The sequence below is a fragment of the Tiliqua scincoides genome, chromosome 10 (assembly GCF_035046505.1).
Source record: "Tiliqua scincoides isolate rTilSci1 chromosome 10, rTilSci1.hap2, whole genome shotgun sequence".
Classification (NCBI taxonomy): Eukaryota; Metazoa; Chordata; class Lepidosauria; order Squamata; family Scincidae; genus Tiliqua; species Tiliqua scincoides.
Window position 1 is genome coordinate 24,610,117 of NC_089830.1, and position 21,062 is coordinate 24,631,178.

The 21,062-nt window shown below is 47.7% G+C and overlaps 2 long non-coding RNA genes and 1 pseudogene across 2 annotated transcripts; all 3 read right to left on the minus strand.

Annotated features, from left to right (window-relative positions):
* Window positions 1-1,197: 1,197 nt before the first annotated feature.
* LOC136661552 (uncharacterized) lies at window positions 1,198-2,778 on the minus strand. The gene is made up of 3 exons (XR_010794939.1): window positions 2,711-2,778; window positions 1,865-1,945; window positions 1,198-1,284 (listed from the first exon to the last, which is right to left on the minus strand). It is a non-coding gene; the product is annotated as an uncharacterized lncRNA (long non-coding RNA).
* Window positions 2,779-4,729: 1,951 nt separating this feature from the next.
* LOC136662042 (5S ribosomal RNA) lies at window positions 4,730-4,849 on the minus strand (annotated as a pseudogene).
* Window positions 4,850-17,903: 13,054 nt separating this feature from the next.
* On the minus strand, window positions 17,904-20,189 carry LOC136661699 (uncharacterized). The gene is made up of 3 exons (XR_010794947.1): window positions 19,844-20,189; window positions 19,001-19,089; window positions 17,904-17,989 (listed from the first exon to the last, which is right to left on the minus strand). It is a non-coding gene; the product is annotated as an uncharacterized lncRNA (long non-coding RNA).
* Window positions 20,190-21,062: the final 873 nt, after the last annotated feature.

The window sequence follows — 21,062 nt, forward strand, 5'->3', positions numbered from 1 at the left end:
GTAGTGAAAATGTATAAAGTATATGTATGTATACATATGGAAAGCGGCCCGCTTGGAGGCAGGCTGTGCAGCATGGCCTTTCCCAGTTTGAAGAGACACTTGGCCAACAGTCTGAGGCTAAGAGGCAAAGAAGGAAGGCCCACAGCCAGGGAGACAGACCAGGGACAGACTGCACTTGCTCCCGGTGTGGAAGGGATTGTCACTCCCGGATTGGCCTTTTCAGCCACACTAGACGCTGTGCCAGAACCACCTTTCAGAGCGCGATACTAGAGTCTTTCGAGAGTAAAGGTTGCCTACATGATGTATACATGTATAAAGTATGTATAAAGTGTATAAAACCATAAAATAATCGAGTAATGATGGTACACTCACTGCCATCAAGCCCACTTCTCCCATCCTCCCATCCTCCCAGCTTCTCCCACTCCCTGAATCAGAAAAGGAAGCGCAGGACAGAGCAGATGAGGAAGGAAAAGATGTCGCTCACCTTTGCTAAAAGTAGCTGACATCGTCAACCGTGACATCCCCTTTAAACTGCAGTTTCTTGACAGTATGGTAGGGAAGGCGGTGATCAAACGTCAGGCAGGGCTTCTGGTTGACAGAGACCTAGAGAAGGAGGGGAGAGACATTCCATGTGGGGACTTGACAACCCCCTTTCGTGTCAACCAGAGTGTCACAGCTGTCAAGGGTTTTGGACTCCATAAGGCTAGCATCCCTCACCTCGTAATATGCAGCCTTGACAGTGATGACCATCTCAAAAGATTCACCCCTGCAGAAAGGCATGGAGGAAGATCGCTCCTCTTTCCCCCATGCGGACTTTGTACATGAATTGCATACTACCACCGAGGAGGAGTCATCAAAGCGTGGGTTGCAGTGGAAAGCAATGTCTCCATTCAAGCAGACCAGATCGACAGAAAATCTGAAATTGGAAGGGGTTTGAGGTGTAGCTGGTTGAGTAGAGATAGGAAATGAATGCAGGAGAGACCTAAGGATGCCCTTGGAAAGGCTAATTTAGCCCAAGGAGTCTTTTCCCGGAGAATAAACTTATGTACAACACCTTTGACACAATGACAATTCTAACTAAACCATCTGTGACTTTAGCCACAGAAGAAGAAGGAGCTGGAATGTGGGGTGGAAATGGACAGGGCAGTGAAAAAAACTGGGGAGGATAGAAGATGAAAAGCAGGACAGAACAAACCTCGTTGCTCCGGAGGCAACTCGGCCTTTGATCGAAATCTTCATCCTCTCCTCCAGGGTCCCTGAAACATCTCTGGACTCAACAAGCCTCTGTGGAATGAACAAGAAAAGATTTACAGTCAATATTTTGTGGTCCTACCTTGAACTGAGTCATAATTACAAGCCCCCAAATTTCAAATAAGGATCTTGCTTAGGGACTCAAAGCGCTAGGGATGGGAACACCCTGAGCAGAACCCAGGCTTGGGGCTGGAAGGGAGGAGGGAATGGGGAGACCAAGGAGGCACTCTTTGGCTGCATTAACCTGAAGCAGCAAGGAGGGTCAACACTTCACCTTCCTACAGGTAGTGCCGTGAATGGCAGCGCCTCCCACTTCCCTCCATACCTCTGCTATTTCTCTTCTGCATACTGTCTGTGTAGATTCCTGACCCTGGGAGTCTGCAAAAACTTTGCAAGGAGACAGGGAGGGGGTCCTGGTTCTCTTGGCCACTTCTGATCACACCCACTTTGCAGTCACATTTTGGGAGCTACTTGGTTATTTATAAAGTGCCTCTGTAGAGCGATCTACAAGATGGACCAAGAACTGAGCCACTAGAATTGAGCCACTAGAATCTTACTCCCTTCCTCTCTCCTCCACATTCCCCCCCCCCCCCACACACACACACAAACTCACCATTGCACACATTGTGGAGCTTTCCAGAGCCGAGCACTGAGCACTTCCTCTGTCCTCCAAATGTGAGGGAAAGTGTTTGTTCTGGGGAATTAAGTTTCATTTTCTCAGAAAGAGATGGGACAAAATTCTATCCAGCCGAGTCCAAAAATCAACCCAGAAAAGGCATGAATTATATATTGAATCCTAGGTCCTGCTTGAGTGAATAACTGCCTGGCTCTTTGGTGCTGGACTCTTCTATGTTCTCATGCGTGATCTGTCTCTTTCTGTGCATCCCCCTTGCATGACTGAGCAATCCCCCTGTCACTGGTGTGGGGCTCAGACGAGATCACTGCATTTGTGTATCCCTACAAGCACCTGAAAAGTTCTGCAGTGAAATAGGAATTTAACAGATTAGCCAGGACAGGGACTGGAGAGCCCCGAGGGAACCCTGTGCTAAATGCGCTGTGACTGAAACATGTTGCACCTGATGAAAGAAAAGTGGGACTTTCTCCCAGGTGAGCATGTATATGTTTGCAGCCTTAGTCTGCACTCATCTAGGGACAAAAACTGTTGCTGAATTGGCAGCCAATGAAGACTGTTTACCACCTTTCTGGACCTTGTCCTGGTGTCCCACCCCAGGAGATTCCAAGCATCCTGGCCTCACCTGCCACATTAAATCAGTGCCAATGTGATTGTTGCAACTCACCAGTGTCCGCAGTGAGGCTGCTGATGGTCCAAGCCCTTGCCTCCTGTCCTAGCTGCACAGGGCATTGTTGATTTACTTTCACGTTACAGGGGAAGCGCATAAAAGGTGGCGAGGACTGCAACAAAACAACATAAGCGACATCAAGCATGAGAATTTCTTACCTTCTAGAACAGCGAATTGTGATCTAGATGATCTCAGGGACTGGAAACGCTGTCACCACACAGATCTTTCTGTGGTCTTTAAATACTTTGTCACTAATGGCTTTCTGCCAAAAAAAAAAAAAAGCAAATGTAGTTGGGACAGGGGGTGGGACAAATCAGATTTGTTGCAGATGAGAAAGGCAAATACCAGGTTCTCATGAACAGCTGTCTGTCTGTCACATGAAAGGATAGAAAGACGGGGAGGACACTCTGTGACGTGCAATGGTTGAAATAACCCGTTCACTAAGAAGGTTCTTAGTTCACCAGCCCACCTCTTGGTGGCAAAGAGGCAACATGCGAAGAACATAAGCAGTTCCCACAGAGCATCAAATGAAATTCACACCCATGCACACAGTGTGGGGTCTTCCAGTGCTATCCAGCAGCCTGCGAGTTCTTCCCTGCATCTTGAACGGCAACCGAGCTTCCACACCAGAGTGAGAAGAGTGCATTTTCTCAGGGCTACTCCACATGTTGCATCTACACTAGTGGGCATCACACCCAATCTAGGCAATGCTGGTTTTTCCCTACTGTCTTCCTCTCCCCCTCCCAGATTGCTTGTTTGCTTCTTGCAGTTTATGACCACACGTTTGCTTTTGTGTATGTTCTGCTTTAACATCTGTGTTTCAGCTTTAGCGCAGCAAGAAAGAGCAACAACAAATTACAGCAGGGCCAAAAAGGGACATCTGAGCTGGAGAGAGGGGGCATCCCTTAAAAGGACTTGGGTCCTGTGATGGGCAAGAAAACTAATAGCGCTGGTTTGGGTCCTGATGAGAGCAGGAGAGGGGGGAAAAAACAGCAAAGGTATGCTCATGTTGTTGTGGGGGGGGGATGCACCCAAATCACATACACATGTACAGGCAGGAAACCACCTCTCCTCAAAGAGGAACCAACTGCATTGACTCCGGAGTTCACTGACTCTAAGGATTACCAGAGGACATGAACTATGGCTGCAATCCTAACCACACCTTCCTGAGAGTAAGCCCCCATTGAACAAAATAGGACTTACTTCTAAGCAGACCTGGTTAGGCTTGTGTCCTATGTCACGTAGATGCTTCTTAAAGCGCAACTGAAACTAGCAGCCATTCCGGAGTAAACCTCTTGTAGGAAAGAGGCTGGTGTGCTGATAAAGCATATTCCTCCAAAATTGCCATGCCTAGTCTCTTCTCAAAAACATAAACACCCCACTGGCTGAGATCCACAGCAGTTTAACACTGTCCGACGTTGGTTAGATTTGGTTGGTTGGCTGGTTAGACGTTGGTTAGTTGGTTCCTCCAAGTGCTACATGGAGGAATGGTATTTGCTCCCAGCTCCAAATGTTATTGGGAGAGAGGCTCAAGGAGACAGAGACTCTGCAGTGTCATTCCAGGGCAGTGTTTCTCAAACTGTGGGTCACGAGCCGATTTTGGGTGGGTCCCCATTCATTTCAATATTTTATTTTTTTATACATTAGACTTGATGCCACCATGGTATGTAAATGCTTTTGGCGACAATGTGACAGGTCCATACTTTTAACAAGTTACTATGTATATTCTTTTAACAATGATAGTCAATGGGGCTTATTCCTGGGTAAGTGTGCAACCGAGAATTGTTCAACATATTCCTGCTGGATGATGTCACTTCCAGTCATGACATCACTTCCAGTGGGTCTTGACAGATTCTCATTCTAAAAAGTGGGTCCCTGTGCTAAAAGTTTGAAAACCGCTGCCCTAGGGAGTAGGGCTGAAAGGGAGTGGATCCTGAAACACAGAGAAATATAAGCCCAGAGGTGAGAATTCAAATCACAAATCATGAATCAAAAGTGATGCAGCACTCTGTCCCTTCTTGTATTTCCAAAAAAGCAGGACGTGCAAAGGGACCTCCCCACCCCACATCCAGCAGATAGTACAGGCAACCTGTGGCTGTTGAGACATCAGAGAAGATAGAGGCACTTTTTGGCACTTGGCTGGTTGGCAACCTTCAGTCTCGAAAGACTATGGTATAAGCCTACAGCACCCAGGATTCCCAGGTGGTCTCCCATCTAAGTACTAACCAGGCCTGACCCTGCTTAGCTTCCGAGATCGGACGAGATCAGGCATGTGCAGGGTAACAGTGGCTAATTCAAATGGTTTTACCCCCATGTTACAAATGGAGCACTCAAAATGGCAAAGAATGTAGAAAAAGAACAGTAAAATGCATCAATAAGAATGTCTAGGGTGCAACAATCACCAAGCTCTGTGAGCTGCAAGTGGCCTCTTGGGACAAAGTGCCGCATTGGGACAAAGTGTCCAGGTAAGTGAATGAAGCATCTGTGCAAGGAGAAGGTAGGCGAAGAGGTAAGTATACGCTCTCATTTGTCTAATCTTAAATCTACTTTACCTTAAATCTACTTTACGTTAAAGTTAGAACTTAATCTAATCTGAGGAGAAGGTTTTGAAAATCCAGTAACCAGAACGCAGGGCACTGGAGCTGGTGGGGAAATAAATATAACTCAGTAGGTGCAAACAGAATAATAAAGGCAGTAAGGCAGAAATTGGAGGAGCAGCTGATTCTGAGGAGAGTTACAGCTCAAGTCTAAACAGGTCTACTCTGAGTAGGACCAGAGTCTACTGGCGAGTAAGAACCCAAAGCAGAGATACTTGGAAAACAAATCAAACAGAGGAACAGTAACGTAGCCAGAGGGGGTGCAAATTAATAGTAATAATAACTCAGTATTTATATACCACCTTTCTGGTCATCGGCTTATTCCTCTGACTTTATTCAAGGCGGTTTACATAGGCAGGCGTTTCTAAATCCCTCAAGGGGATTTTTACAATCATAGAGGTTCTCTCTTTCAAGAACCAACAACATTTCAGAATGGATCTTCCTGGTTTGGTCTCACTTCTGGCCTCCAGTTCTCCCACGCGGGCTGACAAGCAGCTCCATCTCTCACATGGAGGGCAGCCAAGACGCTTCTTGCTCACACCAAGAGCAGGTGGGATCACTCAGCTGGGCTTGTCAGCTGCTGCAAGATCTCGCCATTCTCAGCCGTTCAGGGAGCTGCCGGTGTCCTCGAACTGGCGACCTTCTGATGTGATCTTTGGGCTAACGGAGGCTCTACCCTCTAGACCAGACCTCCTGCCTCCAGACCTCCAAAGCACTACGTTTGCAAGGTGCCTCACCGCCCTGTGCAGGTGGCCCTTCTCTCCCCTTTGGAGCCATTCTGGGCCACTAGAGCAAAACGGAGGCAGACGTTGAGCAAAACAGGTCTAAATCAGGTATAATCTGAGAAGGACCAGCATACCTGGCACCAGAACCTACTTGAAAGTAAAGGAAAGGTCCCCTGTGCAGATCCTTGGGTTACCACCACTTCCGTGACGCTGTCATGGCAGACTATAAGCAGGGTGCTTTGCCATTGCTTGCCCCAGTCATCAATCAAACTTGATCAATCAAACTTGGGGAGTGTTCTTGGCTGCAGTACTGCTACCAATCACTCTGTGCCATGCAAGACTCTTACTTGAGAGTAAAGATTAAAAAAAAAATAAGCAGAAAGGGGGATAAAAGTAGGTGGGGAAAAGCACACTTTAGTGTTTAAACTGGAAACAGGATTTAAACTTTTTATGTTTAAAATCTGCCAAGTTCTAAAACCAGAGTTTTAGAGTTTAAACCAGTTTAAATTCAAAGACCAGCGTAGGGTTTATTTGGGGTTTATTGGCCAAAAGGTCAGTTTTGAATTGACAGGGTAAAGATTTAGGAAGGGTAGATTCCCAACCAGTCAGCAATTTAGCAAATCTATGGTACTTACGGTTTAAGAAGTTTGCATTCTGTTCATTCTTTTAGCATAGAGTTGCGGTTCCAGGGGCTTTACTCAGCAATCTATTGTTTTTGCTGATCCTTGCAGATCACACCCTTGAAGGCTAACCCTTTTCAATCAGCCTGAAGGGCAGATGGAGGACTTAGGTAAAGAGTATAGAGGTAGGGCTTCTGAGAGAGTGGGCTCTCTTCATGAGATATGAGTGACCCTCTGGAACCCGGTGCCAAGGTAAGCATCTGTGTGAGTTTAGCAGCTGGGTGAGGCAGCCAGGCTCCAGACACTGCCCTTCACTTCCCTTGAGAAGTGGGGTAGCGAACGACCACAACAAACACAGCTATGCAGTCAGTCAGCCAGCAGCGGAATGGGGGCTATCCAGTGTTTTGCACTGAGCATCACATGTGTGATTATATGCCTCTTGGGCGCTAAGGGAATGGGGTTGCTCATTTGGAGAGATCCTTCTAGAGCGCTTCATAATCCCTTCTGCTCTTCACCACTCGGAAAAGTTTAGTGTCATCCGCAAACTTGGCCATCTCGCCACTTAGCCTTGTCTCCAGGTCATTTAAGAACAGGTTGAAGAGCACTGGTCCCAGGACAGATCCTTGGGGCACTCTATTTTTCATCTCTCTCCATTATGAAAATTGCCCATTGACACCCACTCTCTGTTTCCTGGTTCTCAGCCAGTTCCTAATCCAGGAAGGACTCTCATGTTAAAGGATAAGTTGCATATTATAGTTAAGAGATCAGCAACTTCATGCTTCAGTTCCTTAACAACTCTTGGGTGGATGCCAACTGGGCCCATTGACTTCTTGATCTTTAATTTATCAATTACGTATCCCCTAAATTTTCTTCTCTTTTATAATCTGACTTAAATTCTTAGACAGGAGGGGCCATTTGGGAAGCGGTATCTGCCCAAGATCTTCTGCCATGAAGACCAATGCAAATAGCTCATTTAATTTCTCTGCTATCTCCAAGTCCTCTTGTATCTCCCCTTTTCCTCCCTCACCATCTAGTGCAGGGGTCAGCAACCTGCGGCTCTAGAGCCGCATGTGGCTCTTTCAGCTGTCTGCTTCGGCTCCTCCCAGTGAAAGTGGCAAAGGGGGTAACAGGAAGCACCTGTGTTGGGAGGGCAGGCTGCTTCCCTCTGCCCCCTGAGCTCACTGCCCTCCTCTCCCTTCACCCCCACCTGCCCCGCATTGGTTTCCCTTTTCAATTTTGCCCACTCTGCAGGCTTAAGCTCCCTGTTTTTCCCTTCCCCAACTCTCCAGCAGGACGCCCTCCTCCTCAGGCATTGCGAGCCCTTGCAGCCCGCCTTTCCCTGAGCAGGTCCCCACTCAGTGCAAGGAGAGGCTTTTCCTCCACAGCAGAGGAGACATCCTGTGTGTTTACTCAGTAGTAAGCCCCATTACAGCAGATAAAGCTTACTCCCAGAAAAGGGTGCCTGGGATGGCAGCCTTGGAGCCTGCTCCTATGTGTGTCTACTCAGTTGTAAGCCCCATTACAGCAGATGAAGCTTACTCCCAGGAAAGGGTGCCTGGGTTGGCAGCCTTGGAGCCTGCTCAAGGCCAAGCACAAGGACGGGTGAGTGGGAGCCTGCGCAGGTCTGTTCGAGAGCAAGCCCCACTGTAGTCCCTGGGCTACTCCCAGGAAGGTGTGGAGGGCTGTAGCCTCAGCCCCCTCCTGTGCAGGTCTACTCGCAAGTAAGCTGTAGTCAGTGGGGCTTCCTCCCAGGAATGTGTGGAGGGCTGTAGCCTCAGCCCCCTCCTGTGCAGGTTTACTCACAAGCAGTCAGTGAGGCTTCCTCCCAGGAAAGTGTGAAGAGGACTGCAACCTGAGAGCTCCAACCAACTTGTCTGCTCAGAAGTCCCATTGTAGTCAATGGGGCTTACTCCCAGGATAGTGTGGAGAGGGTTGCAGCCTGAGTGAGGGAGAGCAGGCAGGCAGGGCAGAAGCTGGCCTGTGGCTGCCCCCCACCCACCTTCCCCACCCCAGCTCTGGCTTCTTCTCTTCCCCACCTCTGGAGTCTGTGTCCTTTTTTCCTTCCAGCAGGGTCCCTCTGGAAGGTGGGGGGAGTTCTTTAGTATCCATGTAAGATAAGCAGATGTCATAACCGACATATGTATTGGAATCCTGGAAGATCTGGTGAGGAGGTAGATGTGGTGTCAGCAGTGGCCCCTTTAAGGGTAAGGCCTGGGCATCCAGCAGAGTGTGCTGCACAGCTGCAGCCACTGGAAGGCAATAGGGCCTTCAGGGATATAAGGAGCACCTGAGGCAGGAAGGGGGGTGTGGGTTGTAGAAGGAGTGTAGGTTGGAGGACTGACTTTGACTTGGATACTCTGACTGATTTGACTGACTTACTTTGGAATCTGATCTTGGACTGTGACTTGGCTGATTGACTTTGGACTCTGCCCTGGATACTCTGACTGACTTTGTGACTAATGGACTGCTGGAGACACTGGAGTTTGGTGTGTGGCTGCTGTGCCCAAGACCTGCTGACAATCCAGGGTCTGCTGTAGTGGCGGGAGGCTGCTGGCAGGAGAGAGGACCTCTGCAGGTTGAACAGGCGAGCTACCCTGGAGGTGGGGTCCAGCAGGAGTGCAGGACAGAACCAGAGCCATTTGTTGGGGGGAAAGAAGGGGAACTAATTTGCTTAAAGTGGGCATAATTCTCCAGGCAGAGAATGGCCTTGGAATCAGGCAAAACATCATAGAGGACCAGGAGTCTGAAAACACAGGACAAGAATGCATGACAAAACTAACTAAAAGCTACAAGAGGGGGCTACATTCTAAAAATGGGACCTATAAGAGCATAAAGGTAAAAAAAAACAACACTATATATGCAGTGTTATCTTCATTTTAGATGTCAAAAGGGTTTTGTGGCTCCTGAGGTTTTTTTTCCTCCAGAAAATGGGTCCAAATGGCTCTTTGAGTGTTTAAGGTTGCCGACCCCTGATCTAGTGGGCCAAATTCCTCTCTGGCAGGTTTCCTACATCTAACATCCTTGAAGAAGCTTTTATTATTCCTCTTTATGTTGCTGGTCATGAGTTCATCAAAGTTTGTGCTCCTTTTCATGCCAGAGTTTATGTTCCTTTTTATTATCTTCATTGGGGCAAGACTTGCATTTACAGAAGGAAGCTTCCTTGCCCTTTACAGCCTCTTTGCTCATTAGCTATGCCCCTCTTGGACTTAGTTGAACCCTTCTTTCTTTGTAGTAGACACTTCCACTGGGCGCCTACTACTGTTATTTTAAACAGCCTCCATGCGGTCTGGAGAGATTGTACTCTTTTTACCTTCCCTTTCAATTTCTTTCTAACCAGCCTCCTCATTTGAGGGAAGCCCGCCCTTTGGAAGTCAAGGGTTTTTGTGTTGAATTTGCTTGGCACTCTTCCCCTGACATGCATGGCGAAACAGATTGCAGCATGGTCACTGTTCCCCAACAGCTCAGTAACATTTACATCCCTAACCAGGTCCTGAGTACCACACAATATTAAATCCAGAGACACCTGTCCTCTGGTGGGCTCCATGACTAGCTGCTCTAAGGAACAGTCATTTAGCACGTCAAGGAATTCAGTCTCTCTTTCATGACCAGAGAATGAATTGACCCTGTTGATATAAGGATAATTGAAATCCCCTATGATCACAACCTTAGATTCCTCCCTGATTTGTCATTCCTTGATGCCTCCCTGATTTGTTTCCTCATTTCTAGGTCCCCTTCAGGTTTTTGGTCTGAAGGATGATAGCATGCCCCCACTATTACATCATTAATACTGGGCCTGGTAGTTCAACTCACAGTGATTCTATGGTGAAGGCAGTCCCACCTTCAATCTCAACTCTGCTAGATTCTACCCCTTCTTTGATATAAATGGCCACCCCAACTTCAACACACCTCTCCCTGTCCCTCCTGTAGAGCTTATAGATTGACACTGCAGTATCCCACTGGTTCTCAGCATTCCACCAGGTTTCCATTATACCCACTGTATCAATATTTCCCCTAGCCTCCTAACATTCCAGGCTTCAGGCATTTGCATAAAAGCACCTATATACAGGTCCCCCAAGAAGAGCTGCTTGTTTGCTCCTTTTTCCCCACAGCCTCTAGGTGGCTCTCATGTTCCATCATGCTTCCATTCCTAATTCCAACTGTCATTTTCTTGTTCTCTAACCTCTCCACCCTCATTCCACAGGGATGAGGAGTCCTGAACCAGACGTCAATAGACTCCTGTCAGCTTTCCCCCAAGGTCAGTTTAAAAGCTGCTCTGCCACCTTTTTAATTCCAGCTAGCAGTCTGGTTCCATTGTGGTTCAAGTGAAACCCGCCCCTCTTGTACAGACCCGGTTTGTCCCAATGCCTAACAAATCTGAACCCCTCCTCCCAACACCACCGCCTCATCCAGGCATGGAGACCTCTGAGCTCCACCTGCCTAGCAGGTCCTGGTAGGTAGCACTTCTGAGTAGCACTTCAATAGGTAGCACGTCTGAAAACACTACCTTTGGGGTCTTGACTTTGAGTTTCCTAGCTAACAACCTAAATTTGACCTCCATGCTACATTTCCCCACGTCGTTGGTGCCAACATGCGCCACAACAGCTACCTCCTCCCCAGCACTCTCTACCAGCCTACCTAGACGAGACGTGATGTCCACAACCTTCACACGAGGCAGGCAAGTCCCCGTGCAGTCCCCATCATACTTCAGTATTATCAATTTGCAGTAGCTCCTGTGAGCACCAGGGAATGCTCCATAAATATGAACTTGGCATGCAGAAAGCTAAAATATAACCAGTTTATTAAGACACAAAATTAAAAAGTTTGACAATAGGCAAAAGAGAGTAGAGAAAGTACAACCAGCAGGTTGATGGAGAAATTCCCTCACTGGGGTAGGTGAGCATAAAACATGCTTGTCCAGTTTGGACGTGGTAACTAGGTAAGGCCAGCAGAGCAAGCGAGCTACTCAGCTGAAAAGCCCAGTGCACTGCTCCCTGTGAAGTTTGCAGGCTGGCCTGGAGGGGAAAGAGCAAGCAAAACCAAACTGATCCCTTCCATGTGTCCAGTTCTAGCTGTTCACACAGTCTCTATTGCTAGCTGTTTACACTGTCCCAGGAATCCTGGCATTCCACTTACTGGAAAGTAAGTAGATGTGCCTTCTGCAAACCAGCATTTAGTTCCAATGGCAGTCCTGGCAGAACACACCCAATGATCCTTGAACTTGATCTTATGAAACCCCTGTGTGAGGATGTCATAGGGTTACCTGGTTGGGTGAGTGGAACCCACCTGGCCACTTCAAACCATCTCCTATACCTAGACAGGTGGACTTGATTGCCCAATCGGTGGCCACCTTCCAATCTCAGTACATGGTTTGGCTAGGAGCTCTTGTCACCTGGGGAAGCCCAGGCATAGAGAGGGACCAAGAGACAACCAGCAGTGTGGAGGCTCGGGAAGGCTAAAGGCCACCTCTGAGGAAATGTCCAAAAATTAGGAAAAAAGAGGCAATAAATGGGAGGCAGAAAGGGTGTTTATTATAGGCTGCACAATTCTACTTGCTGGTCATGCATTAGAGCAGCGATTTTCAGCCAGTATACTGTGGCACACTGGTGTGCTGCGAATGGTCTGCAGGTGTGCCATAGGAATTTGGGGAGGGCCATTTATTTGTAGGGCCATTGGGGAATGTGAGCCCCACCAGCAGCATGGTGTGCCTTGTCAATTGTCAAAAAAACTGATGGTGTGCCTTGACAATTTTAGCACCTTGTCAGCGTGCCCTTGTCGTACACTTCGTACACTCCCAGGGCTTTGGGGTGCCCAGAGTTCTTGGTTCTCGAACCCTAGAGCCCTCAAGGACCCCGTTCGGTAGTACTGCCACCACCCTGTATGTGCCAGTGTCCCAGTCCAGGGATACTGAGACCCTCTAGGCTTAATTCTATCCCTTGCAGGCACTGAGCACTTTCTTTAATTTATTTATTTATTTTATTAATTTATACCCCGCCTTTTTGCCCAACAGGCACACAAGGCGGCTTACAACACCTTAAAAATACATTAAAAAACAATTTACAATAATTAAAAAATCTAAAAGCAAACAAACCCCGTGGATTTTCATATAAAAAGCAAGAACGCCAGCCAGCCTGTCAACAATTAAAAGCTTTTTGAAATAAGAAGGTCTTCAGTCCATGCCGAAACGTTAGCAACGAGGGAGCAGTTCTCAGTTCTAAGGGGAGGGTATTCCACAGTTCAGGGGCCACCACCGAGAAGGCCCTCTTCCTGGCCGCCGCCCCTCTCACATCTCTTAGTGACGACACAGTCAAAAGGGCCCCCCCAGATGATCTAAGAGCACGGGCAGGATTGTAGGGAAGGAGGCGGTCCCTCAAATACCCTGGACCCGAGCCGTAAAGGGCTTTAATTAAAGCCTCAGTCCTCAAGCTACTAGTCCTCAATGAGTATTTGGTAGCTTGCTGAACGGCTAGGCAGGATTCTGAACCTTTGTCCCCAACAGACAATGAACCAACAGGGTAAAAAGATTTTTACTTTATTAAATGCATAGGGATACATAAAGTTACAAAAGGCAGCAAATGCTAGAGGCATAAAACTTCTAGGAAACATATCAGCATTAAAGTAACAAAGCTAACTGGCTATCTCTATTTTTCCCTAACTCTCACCTGGGTCAGCTTTCTTTGTAGCTCTTTCAGCTCCCAGTTACCTAAGAGGCCACATGGCCCTGGTGGACAAGGCTCTCCACCTGCAGGATGTTGCACCCACAACCTTTCCACCAAAAGAGACCAAGACACACGCCTTGGGCTTTGTTCTTATACTTCTCAGGCTAACAGGACTGAGATGACTCTGTACTCATTTAAACTGTCCAATCAGAAGCTCTTGGGGACAGAATTTTCCAGAATTGGGACTGGATGCTAGCCCTCTCAGCTCTCCTCCTCCCCACTGGAGGTCCACAGCTGCATTCCCTCTTTGATGGGCGCCTTTCTGTCTGTGTAGGTGCTACATTATCACCTTCCATTGAGTTGTAAATTCCTTGGAGCTAGGAATGGCAAGCCACTTCTCTGTTACTGGTTTAGCTTGGTTCAGGCTTTACATGCTACTAGGCCTAAACTGTACATATTCATGACAGTCCTGAGATGAAAAAGCTTGAAAATTGCAACATTATGGTAACTGGCAGTAATTTGTATGACCTCACATCAAGGAAGCAGAGGAGGTGGCATTCAGAGAACTGTATGAAGTATGAACACAAAATAAGGGAGGTGGAGACCAACTAAACAATTACCACTTGAGATAAACATGGTCATCCATAACACACAGTTAAATGACTTGGCTGCATCTCGACACAAACTTCCCCAGAAGTAAGTCCCTTTTAAATAAGTGGGATTGACTTCTGAGTAGACATGCCTAGAACTGCACTGTGAAAATTCTTTGACTGGATGGCATCCTTAATCCACAGTGAAAACCTACTACCAAGAGGTTCTTGCTCTTCTCCTCTTCACAAGATATTTGAGCAGAAGCAGAGTGAGGCAAGAGGAGCAAAATATGGCAGAAATCAAAGTCTGTATGAAGAACAGGGACTTGTCAGCCCTGCGCACAGGAGAAGGTGATGTTCCCAGTTAATTTCCAGTTATTCTATCTGGGCTGGAGGAGTCCAACGAACACTGCTATTCCTTGTTCTTTGGATTGTCAATCTCAATCTATTGGAAGAAAACAAGAGAAGCTGATTTCCATGGACCATCAGATCACATTCACACTCCTGCACGCAGCATGGGGGCTTCCAAACCAAATTCACACCCATGCATAGAGTGTGGGGGCTTTCAGACAAGGGTGCTCCAACACTACCACTGGGACTTTGGTTCTAGCCGACATCCAGAAGGACGACTGAGCTTCCACACCACAGTGAGCAGAGTGAGCTTTTCCAAGGGCTGTTCCACATGTCACATTGACACTAGTGGGCATCGCACCATTGATTGGCAGTGCTGGTTTCTCCACTGTCCCCACCCCTGGTCTTTTGTTTGCTTCTTGGGTTGATGAGCACATGTTCGCTTTTGTGTGTTTTTTGCTTTCATGCGCATGTTTCATCTTTAGGGCAGAGGAATGTTTAAAGAGGTAGCCACTGTGGCAGGCCCTGCAACAGAGAAGTAAACTAAAACTGCTGCTCTGGCTCCTTATGAGAGCCGGAAACAGAAAACCGGAAACAGCAAGCACTTGCTCACGGGGAGCCACATCAACATGCACATGTAGAGGACGGAAACCTCTTCAAAGAGGAAACCACTGTGAAACCGTTCACCTGCCTACCAGAGGACATGAATGATGTCATTCAAATGCCTCTTGAAATGCGCGTGAAACAACTAGCAGGCATTCTGGAGTAAACCTCTTGTCCAGAAGAGCCTGGTGTGTGGATGAAGCATTTACTACAAAGTTGCTGTGGTTTGCCTCCCCTGGAAAATGTTATCGCGCCCCCCCCCCCCCGAATGGTTGAGATCCACAGCAGCTGAACACTGTGGGATGTTTGTTAGATGACAAGTGCTACATGAAGAAGCGGGTCCGATACTTGCTCCCAGCTCCAAAGGCTACTGGCAGAGAGGCGCAAGGAGACAGAAGCACTTACCTTGGTGGTTTCAGTGTCAGCTTGGAGAAGAGGGCTGTAAGGGGGCGGATCCTGAAATGCAGAAGCACATGCCTAGAGGTGAGAATTTACATCGCAAATCACAAATCAAAGTGATGCGTAAGTGACCCTTCGCACCACCAGCCTTGTCCCTTCCTGTCTTTGCAAAGGCAGGTGTTGCGAAGGGACTTTCCCACTCCCATGTCCCTGGCAGACCAAACAGGCAGCCTGTGGCAACTGAGACCACAGCAAAGCTAGAAATACTTTTTTTCTTCCTGTTTATTTAAATGCTTTTCATCCCACATTCAATCAATGGAGCTCTCAGCACGGCAAACAGTGTCGAAAAGGAGCAGACAAACGCAGCAGCAAGAATATACAAAGTGCAGTGACTGTAGAAGAATCAAAGAATAAAGATGCCACACTTTCTGCCATCCACCCACTCATCTCTCCTGCTCTTCCCCCTCCCAGAATCAGAAAAGGATGGGGGGACTGAGCAAAAGTGGCGGAGAACTGTGGGCTACAGACTTGGCAACTCTGCTTAATCATCAGTGCACCCTACCATCGGTTCGCTTCAAAATTAGTTTGCCAGGTTTCTGGGTTTCTTATCAGCTCTTCAGCTGTTGATTCCCTGCCTGATCAGCAACGTCAATTCAAGCTGGAGAGCTCAAGTGGGAGGCATAAGACGTCTGGGCTATGTCAGAATGCCAGATGCAAGGGAGGGCACCGGGATGCAGGTCTCTTGTTGTCTGGTGTGCTCCCTGGGGCATTTGGTGGGCCGCTGTGAGATACAGGAAGCTGGACTAGATGGGCCTATGGCCTGATCCAGTGGGGCTGCTCTTATGTTCTTAAACTACAATTCCCAGGAGGCCTTGCAGGTCTCTTGTTATCTGGTGTGCTCCCTGGGGCATTTGGTGGGCTGATGTGAGATACAGGAAGCTGGACTAGATGGGCCTATGGCCTGATCCAGTGGGGCTGCTCTTATGTTCTTAAACTACAATTCCCAGGAGGCCTTGCAGGTCTCTTGTTATCTGGTGTGCTCCCTGGGGCATTTGGTGGGCTGATGTGAGATACAGGAAGCTGGACTAGATGGGCCTATGGCCTGATCCAGCAGAGCCCTCCTTATGTGCAGCTGACAAGGGAGGGCACCAGGATGCAGGTCCCTTGTTATCTGGTGTGCTCCCTGGGGCATTTGGTAGGCCACGGTGAGGTCCAGGAAGCTGGACTAGATGAGCCTATGGCCTGATCCAGTGGGGCTGTTCTTACGTTCTTATGTTGCTCACCTTTGCTGAGGAGTAGCCGACTTCCTCCAAACTGACATCCCCTCTGAACTGCAGTTTCTTGACAGTGTGGTAGGGAAGGCGGTGAACATATGTCAGTAAGGGCTTCCTGTTGATAGAGACCTAGAGAAGGGGGGAGAGTGGCTCTTAAGGAACACTGCCTTTGGGATCCTGACAATCCCCTTTCGTGTCAAGTGGTATGTCACAGCTATCAAGGATTTCGTGCTCCTTAAGGCTAGCACCCCTCACCTCGTAACCTGCACTCTTGACGGTGATGGTCATCTGAAATGATTCACCCCTGCAGAAAGGCACAAAGGAAGTTCGGTCCTCTTTCCCCCATCTGGCCTTTGTAGATGTATTGCATACAACCACTGGTGGGGTTTCATCAAATCGTGGGTTGAAGTGGAAGGCAATGTCTCCGTTCTGGCAGACCAGATCGACCGAAAATCTGAAATTTGAAGGGGTTTTGAGATGAAGCTGGTTGAACTAACTGCACAGCTCCCATACAGCCAGGGGTATACTGGGCAACACTCCTTCACGGGCAGCAGTGCCGTCCCCACAGCATCAACAGCACCTCTTCTTATCTTGCCTGTTTTCCTGATCTCTGTGCTTGCTCTATTGCCATAAATCAGCGACATCACTGGTTCCCAAACTGTGGGTCGTGACCTGATTTTTGGGTGGGTCACCGAAGCGCAATGGAAAGGTCAGATCACTAACTACCTCAAGCCTTGAAGCTATTCAAAAATCGATACTGTAGTTGTCAATTACCCTGCAAAGAACTCAGCGCCTGCTGAATTTGCAAGCAGATGCAATACAGGGAGATAAATATTTGAGGGTCTTTTTTCTGGTTATTATTTATTATAAATAATGTATTCCCATCAGCATTGCACTGATAACTCATATTTGAATTGGTGATGCTCAAACTCCTTTCCAGCGTAGCTAGAGCAAGTTCCACCATTTTGTTTTTATACATTATTGTTTTCACTCCATTGTGTAATATTTGTCACAGCTGATTTTACAGATTACATCCCGCCACCCAAATTGATTCAGTTTTGTTTGGAAATGTTTATGGGAAAGTTGTCTAACTTACTAGCTTTATTCAATTTATTAATTCATCTCCCTCCGTCAACTTTGATATTTCCCTTCTTTCATCAATTGTCTAAATTATGAGGTCAGAGTATGTTGAATTTATATTATAAATATATTATTAAGAAGCAGGAATACACTATCAGACTCTTGCTATGTCTGATAATGTATTACTGCTCCTTAAAAATATATTTGAATTAATTAATTTTGATTTCATTGGGTGGGGTTGCCAAATATCGTTTTTGTCGGAGAGTAAACTTAATACACTTTTTACAGATCCATTGTAACTTTGATCTTAAATTCCAATATCAGATGCTACCTAACTAAATCATCTGCGACTTTAGCCACAGAAGGGGGTAGGAGCTGAAATGAGGAACTGAAAGGGATAGAGTAGTGAAAATACTGAAGTGGACAAGATATGAGAAGGAGGGTGGGACGAACCTCGCTGCTCCAGAAGGAACCCGGGCCTTGATCAAAATCATCTTCTCTTCCTTCATGGTCCCGAAAATGTCTCTGGACTCAACAAAGCTCTGTGGAATTAACAAGCCAAGAAAGATGCTTAACATTTGGTGGTCCTACTTTGAACTGAGTCATCATTATGAGCCCCCAAATTTCAAATAAGGATCTTGCTTAGGGACTCAAAGCGCTAGGGATGGGAACACCCTGAGCAGAACCCAGGCTTGGGGCTGCAAGAGAGGAGGGAATGGGGAGACCAAGGAGGCACTCTTTGGCTGCATTAACCTGAAGCAGCAAGGAGGGTCCACCTTCCTACAGCTAGTGCCATGAATGGCAGTGCCTACCACTTCCCTACCACTTCTGCATACTGTCTGTGTAGATTCCTGACCCTGGGAGTCTGCAAAAACTTTGTAAGGAGACAGGGAGGGGGTCGTGGCTCTCTTGGCCACTTCAGATCACACCCACTTTGCTGTCACCTTTTGGGAGCTACTTGGTTATTTATAAAGTGCCTCTGTAGAGCGATCTAGAAGATGGACCAAGAACGGAGCCACTAGAATTGAGCCACTAGAATTTCCTTGCCTCCCTCCCCCTCCTCCACATTGCCCATAAGAACATAAGAACAGCCCCACTGGATCAGGCCATTGGCCCATCTAGTCCAGCTTCCTGTATCTCACAGCGGCCCACCAAATGCCCCAGGGAGCACACCAGACAACAAGAAGACCTGCAAGGCCTCCTGGGAATTGTAGTTTACGAACATAAGAACAGCCCCACTGGATCAGGCCATAGGCCCATCCAGTCCAGCTTCCTGTATCTCACAGCGCCCCACCAAATGCCCCAGGGAGCACACCAGATAACAAGAGACCTCATCCTGGTGCCCTCCCTTGCATCTGGCCTTCTGACATAACCCATTTCTAAAATCAGGAGGTTGCACATGCACATCATGGCTTGTACCCCGTAATGGATTCTTCCTCCAGAAACTTGTCCAATCCCCTTAATCCCCTAAGAAAGGCTAACCCCCAACTCTCTCTCTCTCTCTCTCTCTCTCTCACACACACACACACACACACAAACACATGCACACTCACTTGTGTTGTACCCATGGTGGAACTTCCCAGAGTCGAGCACTGCGTCCTTCACTTCCTGCTTCTTCCAGATACGAGCGAAAAAGATGGCTCTGGGGAATTAAGTTTCATTTTCTCAGAAAGAGATGGGACAAAATTCTATCTAGCTGAGTTCAAAAATCAACCCAGAAAAGGCATGAATTACATATCCACTGCTTGAGTTCTGCTTGAGTGAATAACTGCCTGGCTCTTTGGTGCTGGACTCTTCTATGTTCTCATGCGTGATCTGTCTCTTTCTGTGTGTCCCCCTTGCATGACTGAGCCCCCTGTCACTGGTGTGGGGCTCAGATGAGATCACTGCATTTGTGTATCCCTACATGCACCTCAAGAGTTCTGCAGTGAAATAGGAATTTAATAGATTAGCCAGGTCAGGGACTGGAGAGCCCGGAGGGAACCCTGTGCTAAATGCGCTGTGACTGAAACATGTTGCACCTCATGGAAGCAAAGTGAGACTTCCTCCCAGGGGAGAGTGTACATGACTGTAGCCAGTCTGCACTCATTTGGGAACAAAAACTATTCTTCAACCGGCAGCCACAGGGCCCCAATGAAGACAGTTTACCACCTTTCTGGACCTTGTCCTGGTGTCCCATCCCAGGAGATTCCAAGCATCCTGGCCTCACCTGCCACATTAAATCCGTGCCAGTGTGATTGTGTCCACAGAGAGGCTGCTGATGGTCCAGCCCTTGTATCCAGCGCTAGCTGCGCAGGGCGCTGTTGATTTCCCTTCACGTTAGGAGGAAGCGCATAAACGATGGCGAGGAATGCAACGAAACAACATAAGCGACATCAAGCTTGAGAATTTCCTACCTTCTAGAAGAGCTAATTGTGATCTAGCTGTTCTCAGGAACTGGAAATAGTCACCAAGCAGTTCTTTCTGTGGTCTTTAACGACCTAGTTGCGAAAGGCTTCCTGCCAAAGAAAAAAGGCAAGGCATAGATGGGATAGGGGAGGGGACAAATCCGGCAGTTTTGGTGCAAATGAGAGCGACAAAAGACCAGGTTCTCATGAAAAGCTGTGTCAGATGGGCTGACAGACAGACCAGGAGGACACTTGGTGAAGCAGATGGGTCAGACAACTAACAGCCCAATCCTAGCCACACTTTCCTGGGAGTAAGCCCCATTGACTCTAATGGGACTTACTTCTGAGTAGACATGCATAGGATTAGACTGCAAATCACTAGGAAAGTCTCGGTTTTGCTGTAGGAATGAAAGCGAAAGCACTGCTGCCTTGCCTTGAGACCCAGTAGCTACAGGATGTTGCTGCTGTTTTGCATTCAGGAAGAAGGGCAGCCTCGCCACGCAGTACAAATGACTGTTTTGGCAGCCTGTCAAAAATTGGGATAATAACAGCCAAGTGAGCAACTGTCCCCCATGGCTCAGATGCTGGTGTGGGTCATCCTCAAGGCCGAAAGGGGACCCTATCAAGGAAGGCAGCGGGGAATTCACTGCAACTGAGAAGTTAGCTCAATATTCCAATTTTGCAAAGAGCTGGTTTGGTGCAAATGGATGCAACTATGCAGGACTAAAAGCAGCTGTTAACATTTGCAATGGACCTGTTAACCTGTTAAAAGCAGCTGTTAACATTTGCAAGATGATTACGGGGCTGGGGCACCTTCCTTATGAGGAAAGGCTACGGCATTTGGGCCTCTTCAGCCTAGAAAAGAGGCACCTGAGGGGGGACATGATTGAGACATACAAAATTATGCAGGGGATGGACAGAGTGGATAGGGAGATGCTCTTTACACTCTCACATAACACCAGAACCAGGGGAAATTGAGTGTTGGGAGAGTTACAGACAAAAGAAAATATTTCTTTACTCAGCGTGTGGTTGGTCTGTGGAACTCATTGCCACAGGATGTGGTGATGGCGACTGGCCTGGACGCCTTTAAAAGGGGATTGGACAAATTTCTGGAGGAAAAATTCATTACGGGTTACAAGCCATGATGTGTATGCGCAACCTCCTGATTTTAGAAATGGGTTATGTCAGAATGCCAGATGCAAGGGAGGGCACCAGGATGAGGTCTCTT